Source organism: Xenopus tropicalis, chromosome 2 (genome assembly GCF_000004195.4).
Source record: "Xenopus tropicalis strain Nigerian chromosome 2, UCB_Xtro_10.0, whole genome shotgun sequence".
NCBI classification, from domain to species: Eukaryota; Metazoa; Chordata; class Amphibia; order Anura; family Pipidae; genus Xenopus; species Xenopus tropicalis.
In genome coordinates this window covers 106194268-106206554 of record NC_030678.2, presented here as the reverse complement: position 1 = coordinate 106206554, position 12287 = coordinate 106194268, and the positions used below count along the sequence as shown (strand labels likewise).

At 43.3% G+C, this 12287-nt stretch overlaps 1 protein-coding gene across 3 annotated transcripts in view; it reads left to right on the top strand.

Moving 5' to 3' along the window:
- The window catches only part of frmpd4 (FERM and PDZ domain containing 4), a 204973-nt gene that overhangs the window by 166411 nt on the left and 26275 nt on the right, over positions 1-12287 (top strand). The gene's annotated exons all lie outside the window — the stretch shown is intronic.

Genomic DNA, 12287 nt, shown 5'->3' with positions numbered 1-12287 from the left:
TCACTTACCTAGATGCAGTGTTCAAAGTACAATTTTGAGCACAATGTTTTTTCCCACAACTCTGGTATAATTGCAGATGCAAATAAGTGATTCTCTTGATGTAATTGAGCTGTACCTACTGCAGTAGCCTATTAATGCAGGGTGCTGAGGGAACCCCTGGAGCCACTGCCTGGTCAGGAGGCGGTGGTAGCTCCAGGGTTCCCCTGCGTCATTAGGCACAGCAGGGCTTGATTCAGAGGGGAAGGCAGGAAGGACTGAGAAGCACTCATCACAACTATATAGAAGTGCAAGGAGCACATTGTACTGTAACTCAAGTACCTTTCATGAAATTTGTTTTACACACAACTCACTGTGGGGAAAAGCGCAAGTTGCCCACTGTGCTTGTGGGCAAGTTCAAAATTGAGGTTTTATGTCTCTATTGAGTAGAAGAGGTCACAATGCCCATGGGCATAACCATTTTCAGTGCTTGGAGCACCTGCATGTCATTGTCCCTATAGCGTGGTAGTGCTCATGGGCTGCTAACTAGCTCCAGCCACGGGCTGCACTCAAATACACTGTTACTCTAAAGTGCTCTAAAAAGCACTATGTGGTGGAATTATGCTTCCCTTCCGTGCTCCATCACTTATGGCTGGGAATTTAATTTAATAAGTATGATAAATTGCCCCCTAATTATACATTGCATTATTACATGACACATTATAGATGCAGGGTTGTATCTTTTGTGTTTAGGGTATTCCCCATACCATGCTATAATGTATGTGTAGAGAATATGTAAGGACTGCTGTATAACATGAAAAGCAGTACTGATTTAAGATCATTAACAGCAAAACTTTGCATAAATTAAACAGTGATCACAACTTTGCATTTTTAAGATTTTTTTTCATCTTTATAATTTCTCAGTACTTACAGAATAAAACTGCAGGGGTTATTAAAATTGCAGTACAGCTAGTGTGCACTCTGATATGGCAAAGAAAATTACAATAACCGTGCTTTGAATTGGTAATGTGTTGAAATTTGCATCTTTAGATTTGTCTCACGTGCCTTCAAGATATTTTTAGCTCAGTGCATTTGGACTCACACAAAAAGCAGAGCAAAAGCTACAGATTTTTTGTCTTTTTATTCTGATCTAACATCACAAACCCCTGCTCTTAGGGTTGTGTTTCATAATTTTCCATCATTCATTCAGCATTATGAAAGAAGCGTGAAAGAAGATTTACTTAGCTTAGTAGCTTTAAGTCTAAAGGTATTTTCTGTGATAATATATTTTAGGTTATTTAATAACTCAATGCTTCTGACTCATGATATATCGTTCAAAAGACAAGCACAATACGTCAGTAAAGCTCTCTCAGTGTAAGGCTTTGAATAACTGTCACCTGAGTCAAACTAAAAGATGTATTTATGAGGTCACAGCTTAGAACTTTATTTTCTAAATATTAATCTGAAAAGCCTTCATTTTAATATTCAGAAGAGCTAATGCTATTCATGGAGAGTTGTTTCTACTTTGAGAGAAGAAGATTGCAGAAATTTTCCAACAGATAAAAAATGTGTTCTGTGTATATATACATACATATATATATATATATAGTGAATAAAGTACCCCCAATTGTAAAATAGAAGGATATTAATAGTCACTGAGGAGTTCCATGATGAGGCTGAAGGCCTCGTGCTTTCATACAGGTCATGGAACTCCAAGGTGACTTCTAATATCCTCATATTTTTCAACAGTAGGTACTTTATTTATTATAATATATAAGTTTTAGTGAGTCATGTGACAAATTATATCACTATGCACCAATGATAACTGATGACATCACTAAGTAGGATTATAAGGATATAATTTACAGGATATTTATGGTTGTTGCATTAGAGACACACAAACACACACACACACACATATATATATATATATATAGAGAGAGAGAGAGAGAGAGAGAGAGAGAGAAAGAGAGAGTACCGCACAAACTGGGACTTAATATACAGAAAAAAGTTTTATCCCAAAAAACCAACGTTGGATTTTTGTAATAAACTTTTTATGTACAGTATATTAAGTCCCTGCGTGTGTGGTACTCTGTCTCTATATTTACTTTATTTTGACCAGCACTCGGGCAGTTAACTACATTTTTAAGGCTGGGCTCCTCTCTGCACCCTTGTAAGTATATATATTAACAAACATATAAAAATAAACCACCTCTTTTAAGAATTTGTGCAATAATAGCACAGTTGTCCCATTCCTGCTTTTCTTATTTTTTGGGGCCTGAGGTGTTGGAGGTTTTGGGATAAACCTAATAGATTCTTTCTGCTGCACTCCATTAAATTCAATTCAATTTGATTAAATGTATCTCAAAGGAGGATTTTTAGGGGGAAAGGTATGCTATATCTTAAATCATTTGTACATTTGAGGAAGCATTATCCACAAGTATTTGGTCTATAACCTAGAAAACCCCTTATCCAGAAAGCTGCAGTAGTGAATAATTAAACAGTACCTTGTACTTGAAGTTAACTAAGCAAGCATTAATACTTGGTGATGACAAGGACAACAAAAATTTCTGCGCTCCAAATTAACTAAGGGAAGAGATAACTATCTGTAAAGAATTTACCGGTGCGGCGGGGACGCCCGCCGCGCTGCCATCGGCGGGGCCGCCCGCCGCACCGCCCGTCTTGCCGGCCTGCTGCTAGTGCGCGCGCCTTCTTTCTATTTAAAGGCGCAGGCGCGCTGACGCATGACGTCAGCGCGCAATGGCGCCAAATTTGAATTATTTAAGGGCCTTTCTTTTGCTACTCATTGCCCGTGATAGGTTTTTACTCCTGGTGCCTGTTTTGTGCTTTATGCGTCCTGTTGCTCCTGTTTTGACCCTGCCTGGCTTTGACGACTCTGATTTCTGTATCCTGATCCGTGCCTGTCCCTGACTACTGTTTCTGCCTCATCCCTCTGTTTGATTATCCGGTTTGACCCATTGCCTGCCTGACGATCCTAGTTATCTGCCCGCCTCGACCCAGCCTGTCTGACCACGTATTTGCCTACTCCTATCTGTACCGTGACCATTGGCCTTTAGACTTTCTACCGTCGTGCCCCATTGCTAGCCAGAACTCCTGCTCTGCACCTCTCGTATAAGTCCAGGTGGCATCCGAGTAGCTGAGGGCTCCTCCCAAAGCCAAAGGCGGTCACGCTACTGGTGAAGCACGAGCCGAGACCAGGGTGTTTGGCACTTGTTCTGGTATTGGGTGCCGACCGTGACATTATCACGGGCCATGGAAGACTATGGTCACGAAGCCGCTGCTGCTCCATCTGCCTCCTCCACCACTGAAGCGTTGCTGACCACCTTGCTTCAACGCCTAGAGGAACAGGAGCAGAAACAAAACTATCTCCTGCAGGGTTTCCATAATCTGACCCGTAAACTGGAGACCCCACAGCAGCGGTCCAGTTCCGGTTCTTCTCCTCCGGGAGGTTCTGCTAACTTGTGGGGTAACACCGTTAGGCCCCAAGAACCTAAGATTGCCTTCCCTGAAAAATTCTGTGGGGATCGATCCAAATTTTTTACATTTAAAGAGGCTTGTAAACTATATCTCAGTTTCTTTCCTCATTCATTCTCTACTGATGAGGAGAGAGTAAGATTTGTAATGACCCTCCTTCAAGGTGACCCTCAGATTTGGGCCCTCAGATTGTCCACCTCAGACCCAGCCCGTTCCTCCTTAGATAGTTTCTTTGACTCCATGGCGATTCTCTACGATGACCCGGATCGTGCATCCACTGCCGATGCCGCGATTCGTAGGCTTCGTCAGGGGAAACGGGATGTAGAGGTGTATTGTACTGAATTCCGTCGGTGGGCAGTAGAAACTGGCTGGAATGACATGGCCTTACGCAGCCAGTTTCGTATAGGCTTGTCTGAGTCTATCAAAGATAGTCTGGTCAACTACCCCCTATCTTCTAACCTGGATGACCTCATGTCTTTAGCCATCCAGGTAGATAGGAGACAGAGGGAAAGAAGGGGTGAGAGGAATTCCTCTCTTCGTTCTAATTTTTTCAGCTCTTCCAAAGCTGTATCTAATTTTGAATGTGCTGGGCCCTCCGTACCTTTGCCTCAGGAAGAACCCATGCAATTGGGCATTTCTCACTTATCTCCTGAGGAAAAGGCTCGCAGGCGTACTCAAGGGTTGTGTATATACTGTGGGGAAAAAGGTCATTTCCTAAATCAATGTCTTAAGAGGCCGGGAAACTCCCAAGCCTAAATGGAGAAGGGGAGCTCCATTTGGGTGCAGGTGTTTTCTCTCCCCTATCTGCCTCTAGGATTTTGATTCCGGTCAAATTAACATGGCCCATGGGTTCGGTCAAGGTATCTGCTTTTGTAGACTCGGGGGCAGAGGGGAATTTTTTGGATGCTGCTTTTGCAGCCAAATTTGGTGTACCTTTACTTCCTTTAAGTGCCCCCATGAAAATCATGGCAGTAGATCAAAGACCTTTAGGATCAGGATTGGTTTCTGAGAAAACTATGTCTCTTTCTCTGAGTATAAATTCTCATTGTGAAAAGCTAGCACTATTCATCATAAAAGGTGCCACCTCTCCGCTCATTTTAGGATTGCCGTGGCTCCAAGCTCATAACCCCACAATTGACTGGGTATCTGGGAAAATTATTCAGTGGGGACCTAACTGTAGGGGTTCGTGTATTTCCCCTATAATGGCAGTCACGTCCCTGGAGGGGTTACCTGCAGCTTATAATGACTATATTGATGTATTCTCAAAGAAAGCTGCCGAGACACTACCACCTCATAGGCATTATGACTGTCCAATTGACCTAATTCCCGGCTCTACTCCCCCCAGAGGGAGAACTTATCCCCTTTCATTGCCCGAGGCCCAGGCAATGAGAGAGTATATTTCTGAGAATCTAGAAAGGGGGTTCATTAGGCCCTCAAATTCCCCTGCCGGTGCTGGATTCTTTTTTGTGGGCAAGAAGGACGGAGGTCTTCGCCCATGTATTGACTATAGGGGGCTTAACAAGATTACTATTAAGAACCGCTATCCCCTTCCACTAATCTCAGAGCTCTTTGATCGCGTTAAGGGTGCTAGCATCTATACTAAACTCGATCTTAGAGGTGCTTACAATCTCATTCGTATCAGGGAAGGGGATGAGTGGAAAACCGCTTTTAACACAAGGGATGGCCACTACGAATATTTAGTTATGCCTTTTGGTCTTTGCAACGCTCCTGCAGTGTTCCAGGAATTTGTCAATGATATTTTCCGGGACCTACTAGGGGTGTTTGTAGTAGTCTACTTGGACGACATTCTAATTTTCTCCTCTAACCTAAGTGACCATCGTAGTCATGTTAAAGAGGTGTTACGAAGATTAAGGGAGAATAATTTGTACGCAAAACTCGAAAAATGCACCTTTGAGGTTAATTCCGTTCAGTTTTTGGGGTTCCATATTTCCAGTAAGGGTCTAGAAATGGATCCAGAGAAAGTAAGAGCTGTTCTTGACTGGACGCAACCTCTTTCCTTACGTGCTACCCAACGGTTTTTAGGTTTCGCCAACTATTATCGTCAGTTCATTAAGAATTTCTCCCTGATTGTGGCCCCTATCACTGACCTTACTAAGAAGGGAGCAGATCCTAGTTTGTGGTCCTCTGAAGCTGTGCAAGCATTTAATCTTCTTAAGAAAGAATTTGTGTCTGCCCCCATTCTCCGTCATCCAGATACTGCCCTCCCCTTCATTGTTGAGGTTGATGCTTCTGAGGTTGGGGCAGGGGCGGTTCTCTCTCAAAGGCACCCTTTAACTAACAAACTGCATCCCTGTGCATTTTTCTCTAGAAAATTTTCCCCTTCTGAAGCCAACTACGATATTGGTAATAGAGAACTGTTAGCAATTAAGTGGGCCTTTGAAGAATGGCGGCACTTACTGGAGGGGGCTAAACATGCTGTGTCTGTGTTTACAGATCATAAAAATTTATTATATATTGAGTCGGCCAGACGGTTGAACCCTAGACAGGCTAGGTGGGCTCTATTCTTTTCCAGGTTTAATTTTTCTATCACTTATAGGCCTGGCTCCAAAAACACTAAAGCTGATGCACTCTCTAGGAGTTTTGAAGCTAATCCTCCTGACCCTAGGGAGTGCATACCCATTATTCCAGTTCAGTCTTCTGCCCCAATTGGGACTCCCTCCGGGAGGCTATTTGTTCCTGAAAATCTCAGAGAACAGGTGTTAAAAGAAGCTCACGATTCCAAAATGGCGGGGCACCCTGGCATTGCCAAGACCGTGTCCCTCCTGTCTCGTAGTGTTTGGTGGCCCTCTCTCACTCGTGATGTCAAAGCCTTTGTCAATTCATGTTCTGTCTGTCAAAGATCTAAGTCTTCTAGAAACCTTTCACAGGGATTGTTAAAGTCACTGCCAATCCCTGACAGACCCTGGTCCCATCTTTCGATGGATTTTATTGTAGATCTTCCTCCGTCCCAAGGGAAAACTGTAATTTGGGTGGTAGTGGATAGGTTTAGTAAAATGAGCCACTTCATTCCCCTCCCACACCTCCCTTCCGCTAAATCTTTGGCTGAGTTATTTGTGTCTAATATTTTCAAGTTGCATGGATTTCCGATTAACATTGTCTCTGATAGAGGAGTGCAATTTGTTTCTAAGTTTTGGCGAGCATTCTGTTCTCTGGTGGGGATTGAATTATCATTTTCCACCGCATATCACCCTCAGACTAATGGCCAAACTGAAAGAGTTAACCAGTCACTTGAACAATTCCTGAGGTGTTATGTGGCTAACAACCAGTCCTCTTGGGCGGAGCTATTACCCTGGGCAGAATTTGCATATAATAACGCCACTCACTCCTCTACTGGTCAGTCTCCTTTTTTCATTGTTAATGGTCTTCACCCAAAAGCATTTTCGTTTTCCGGTTTATTGTCATCTGTGCCCTCTGTTAATTCCTCGATTAGTTTGTTTGCTAAGATTTGGTCTGATGTTCATGATTCTCTTTCTAAAGCCACCGCGAGCCAAAAGAAATCTGCTGACAGATCTCGCAGGGAGGCTCCCCACTATCAAGTTGGTGATTCTGTCTGGCTATCCACAAAGAATATTAAGTTGAGAATCCCTTCTCTTAAGTTGGGGCCTAGATTCATTGGTCCTTATGCTATTACTGAGGTTATAAACCCCTCTTCTGTTCGTCTTAAGCTTCCGCAAACCTTTAAGATTTCTGATTCTTTCCATGTTTCTCTTTTAAAGCCAGCTCCTCAGGTCCGTGCATTACCGGTTCCTCCCCCAGTATTAGTTGACGGGCAGTCCGAGTTTGAGGTCCAGGAGCTTCTGGACTCTCGTTTGGTGCGTGGTCGACTCCAGTATCTAGTCAGGTGGAAGGGTTATGACTCTGAAGAGAACTCTTGGGTCTCTGTAGATGACATCAAGGCGGATCGCCTTCGGAGGCAATTTCATGCCAAGTTTCCTGAGAAACCTGGGGGTCCTGGGGCCCCCCCTAGAGAGGGGGGTAATGTAAAGAATTTACCGGTGCGGCGGGGACGCCCGCCGCACCGCCCGTCTTGCCGGCCTGCTGCTAGTGCGCGCGCCGCGCGCCTTCTTTCTATTTAAAGGCGCTGACGCATGACGTCATGACGCATGACGTCAGCGCGCAATGGCGCCAAATTTGAATTATTTAAGGGCCTTTCTTTTGCTACTCATTGCCCGTGATAGGTTTTTACTCCTGGTGCCTGTTTTGTGCTTTATGCGTCCTGTTGCTCCTGTTTTGACCCTGCCTGGCTTTGACGACTCTGATTTCTGTATCCTGATCCGTGCCTGTCCCTGACTACTGTTTCTGCCTCATCCCTCTGTTTGATTATCCGGTTTGACCCACTGCCTGCCTGACGATCCTAGTTATCTGCCCGCCTCGACCCAGCCTGTCTGACCACGTATTTGCCTACTCCTATCTGTACCGTGACCATTGGCCTTTAGACTTTCTACCGTCGTGCCCCATTGCTAGCCAGAACTCCTGCTCTGCACCTCTCGTATAAGTCCAGGTGGCATCCGAGTAGCTGAGGGCTCCTCCCAAAGCCAAAGGCGGTCACGCTACTGGTGAAGCACGTGCCGAGACCAGGGTGTTTGGCACTTGTTCTGGTATTGGGTGCCGACCGTGACACTATCAAACACCCATCATCATAGGGGGAGACTTTAACTTGGTGCTTTCTGATCTTAAAGATCGATCCCTCGTACCCCTAAATAAAGAAATCTCAGAGCAGTCAAAAAAATTCCACCAAATAGTGTGCAAACTAGACCTCAGAGATATCTGGAGAATCCACCATCCCAATGAAAAAACCTACACCTTTTTCTCGGCCAGACATAATCTGTATACTAGATTAGATTATTTCTTGATATCTTGTGACCTTCTCCACTTTACTGCCACCTCTTCCATCCACCCTATTATGTGGACAGATCATGACGCAGTGATACGTGAGATTGAAATTACGCATCAATCCAAGAGACCGCCACATTGGCGGCTAAACGAAGCATTGCTGAATGATCTCAACCACCTCCCACAGGAGGAAAATGAGAATAAGCCACATACTGTGGCTTGAACGTGACCTTACACGCTGGGGAAAATTATATAATCGCTCACCCTCTAAGCCACTTAAACAGCAAATTACACAAACCAGCAGAGACCTCAAAACAACTACTACAAGCGGATACTGAAAAAGCATTACGGCTCAAACAGAAGTACTATGAGAGAGGTGACAAATCACACACCCTACTGGCCAGAAAACTAAGGGAACAAATATCCCAATCTGCTATATTGTCTATAGATACAGGTAATGGACAGCTGGTATACGCACCAAAGGAAATTGCGGAGGTTTTTCGACACTACTATTCTGCACTTTATAATCTAAACACCCCAACACAAACCCAGCAAAGACCTGATGAGCAACAGAGATTAACATTCCTTAGGGATAACATAAAGGTTAGACTCACTCAACCAGAACTGAACACCCTGAACATACCAATAACTGAGGAGGAAATTGCTGCAACAATAAAGTCCTTCCCCACAATGAAGGCTCCCAGCCCTGATGGCTTCCCCTATGCTTACTATAAAGCATTCTCCGCTACCCTTACGCCACATATGTCAGCACTTTATAATTCCTTTCTTGAGGGTTCCCCCATTCCCCCAACTATGCTAACATCCTATATTACCCTATTACATAAAGAGGGCAAAGACCCAAACCAATGTGCCAGCTACCGCCCCATAGCCCTACTAAACTCAGAACTATTTACAAAGATCCTGGCCAACAGACTAGTGCCTATAATGCCCCGACTTATCAACCTAGACCAGGTGGGATTCATATATGGTAGACAGGCCAGGGACAACACCCAATGAGCCATTGATCTGATAAATATTCTGAATAAAGCCCAAAACCCTGCAGTTATATTCAGCCTCGACGCTAAAAAAGTGGTTGACCGACTGGATTGGTGCTTTTTATTTGACCTCCTACAATTAATGGGATTCAAGGGCCCTCTCCTAACGGCCATAAAGGCACTATATTTCAGCTCAACGGCAACCCTCAAGATGCCAGGTGCCTCAAGTCTACCTATACCAATTTCAAATGGCACTAGGCAGGGGTGCCCGCTCTCTCCCTTATTATACGCGATCAGCATAGAGCCCTTAGCCACAGCCATCAGGGAACATAAAGACATCACAGGACCTAGAGTGGGAAACCATGAATTCCCAATCTCCCTATTTGCCGATGATGTACTCTTAACTGTCACCAACCCCATGGTCTCTCTACCAAATTTGCATAACCTCCTCGCTCAGTATGGAAAGCATTCTGGGTATAAATTGAACATCCAAAAAACTAAAGCACTTGCTATAAATATGCCCTCCCATACATGGGAATTGCTGATATCTAATTATAAATACAAATGGAAAGACACCTCTCTGAAATACCTAGGGGTCCGCCTCACCAAATCATACTCACAACTCTATAAATGCAACTATACACCGCTTCTGCAATCTATCCATAACCTGATAAACAAATACTATATCATGGCTGGGTAAAATAGCAGCCCTAAAAATGATGATACTCCCCAAGCTGCTCTATTTATTTGAGACCCTCCCTGTGCTACACCTACGCCAGGGCCTGGGATGGACTACGTTTACGCCAACATCAAAATGGGCCCTTATTGAATCTCTCACTTTGGCCCCAACCCACCTAAACTCCCTCCTCTGCCAAGCGCAGAAATCAGGCAGACCACTACCAGACACCCTACAGGCAATCAGATTCACCCTCCAGATATGGAACCGGTGTTGTAAAAAGACACCCCTGAGGGGACCTTTAGGCATATTAAGACCAGTCTTAGCCAACCCTCAATTCCCCCCAGGCCTTTCCCAAACTTTCCAGAAACATTGGAGCTCCAAAAATCTCTTTAGAGCATACGACTTTATTAACCCCCGCAGAAAATAACCATATTCCTTCACCGAGCTCCAAGGGAAGTACCAAATCCCACCAAACTGGCTTTTTGAATATGTGCAGATTATCCATTTTATTCAATGCTCGGATACCAGATTAACCCCCCCTGAACTCGTTTGAAAGTTTAAGTGTACATGGATTACCCTAGAAAGCCTTAATATCTAACATATATTTGATCCTAAATACAATAACAGGGGATCCATTCCCCAAACATAAATATATGACCCACTGGGAGACAGAATTGTCCACCACTCTAACATTAGACCAGTGGGAATATATATGGGAAAACGCCAGAAAGAACGTAACATGTGTGAGGCAGAAGGAGAGTGTATATAAAATGATATTTAACTGGTACCACACCCCAGTAAAGATCAGTAAAATATTTCCAGATACCTCAACAATGTGGTGGAGGGCATGTGGACAGGAGGGCACCCTCCTCCACATCATGTGGCAATTCCCAAAACTGGTTGAATTTTGGAAAAACATTAAGAGTATAGTTACTAAGATTTTCTTTTGGGAGATCCCCATCAATACTACCAACGCCTTATTAGGTCTACCCCACCCACATATCCCACACTCGGAACAGAAACTCCTCAAGTATTTATATATACAGCAGCCAGACTTTCAATCACCTCCAAGTGGAAATCCTCAGAACCCCCTAGCACAGGAGAGGTTATTTCTCGCTTACGAGATATGAAAGTGTTGGAAGAAATGGCAGCTAGACTCAGGGGAACAACCCAACAACACGATAAAATATGGTCAAAATGGGACTATTTCATCTCCCAAAATTATACACCCTCATAGGAACAGACTTATGCAATAAGGGATATCACCCCATCCGTACTAACTTAAGAGCGAGCATAGAGGCAACAGATATAATTTGACTCACTCTCCTGGGAAACATATTGGAACATATTGTTTTGACTCTGTTTTGCCTGTCAACCCCTTTGACTCTCTTCTCCTCTTTCACTTTATTTACATGTATAAAATCTGATTCGACTTTATGCCACATGATCTTTGTCACTGATTATAATATACACAGTACTGCATCTTGAAGTAACAAACACTGTATGTCAAATAATGCTGTTAAAACCAAATAAAATTTAAGTTACAAAAAAAATACTTGGTGATGACAAAACAATTTTACATTTATTTTGTTAATATTATAGGTGTTTAAGTAACCTTAAGGCACAGGGATGTACCATAAATAAAAACAGTTCCTCTCTATCTTGTATTTATTAGTACATGTGACAATTATCCCCCCAAAAAAGTAGATCACATTTTGAAAATAACAAATAATAAAATTTATTATGAATATAAGTACACGTCCTTTTGCTGTCTGAACTAGACAATATTCCAATTAACATCAATGAATATCAAATTAATATTTGAATTAGTGTTTTGTAGATTATTTAGTACAAAAATGGCAAGTTGTACGGTGCAAAACATGGCTGCAATTCACCATGCTCTTTTCACTTTGCACCCTGCCCTGCACATAGGTTAAAAACAAGGTGCTGAGATCTGTATTTGCACATGAATACAGTGCTGTCCAGCCAGGCCTGGTAGTAAGGACAATGTTACCTTGCTCACTATGCTAGCTTTTGTGCCCCTTTACTTCTCTAGCACCTGCATCCGGGGTCTCAGTAAATGGCCCCTTATAAGTCCCATTAAAGCAAATCTCTGGTGAATCCTAACCATTTTCTATATGCAACTCTCTGCATACAGGCAGAATCAAGGGTTTTCACAGATGAATTCAAATATATTTATCAGATGATTCAAATAGATCATAGATCAACAGATTTGTTCTGGAGATTTGCCCATGTTACTTGCTAAAGAGCAGGCAGCATGACTTGCT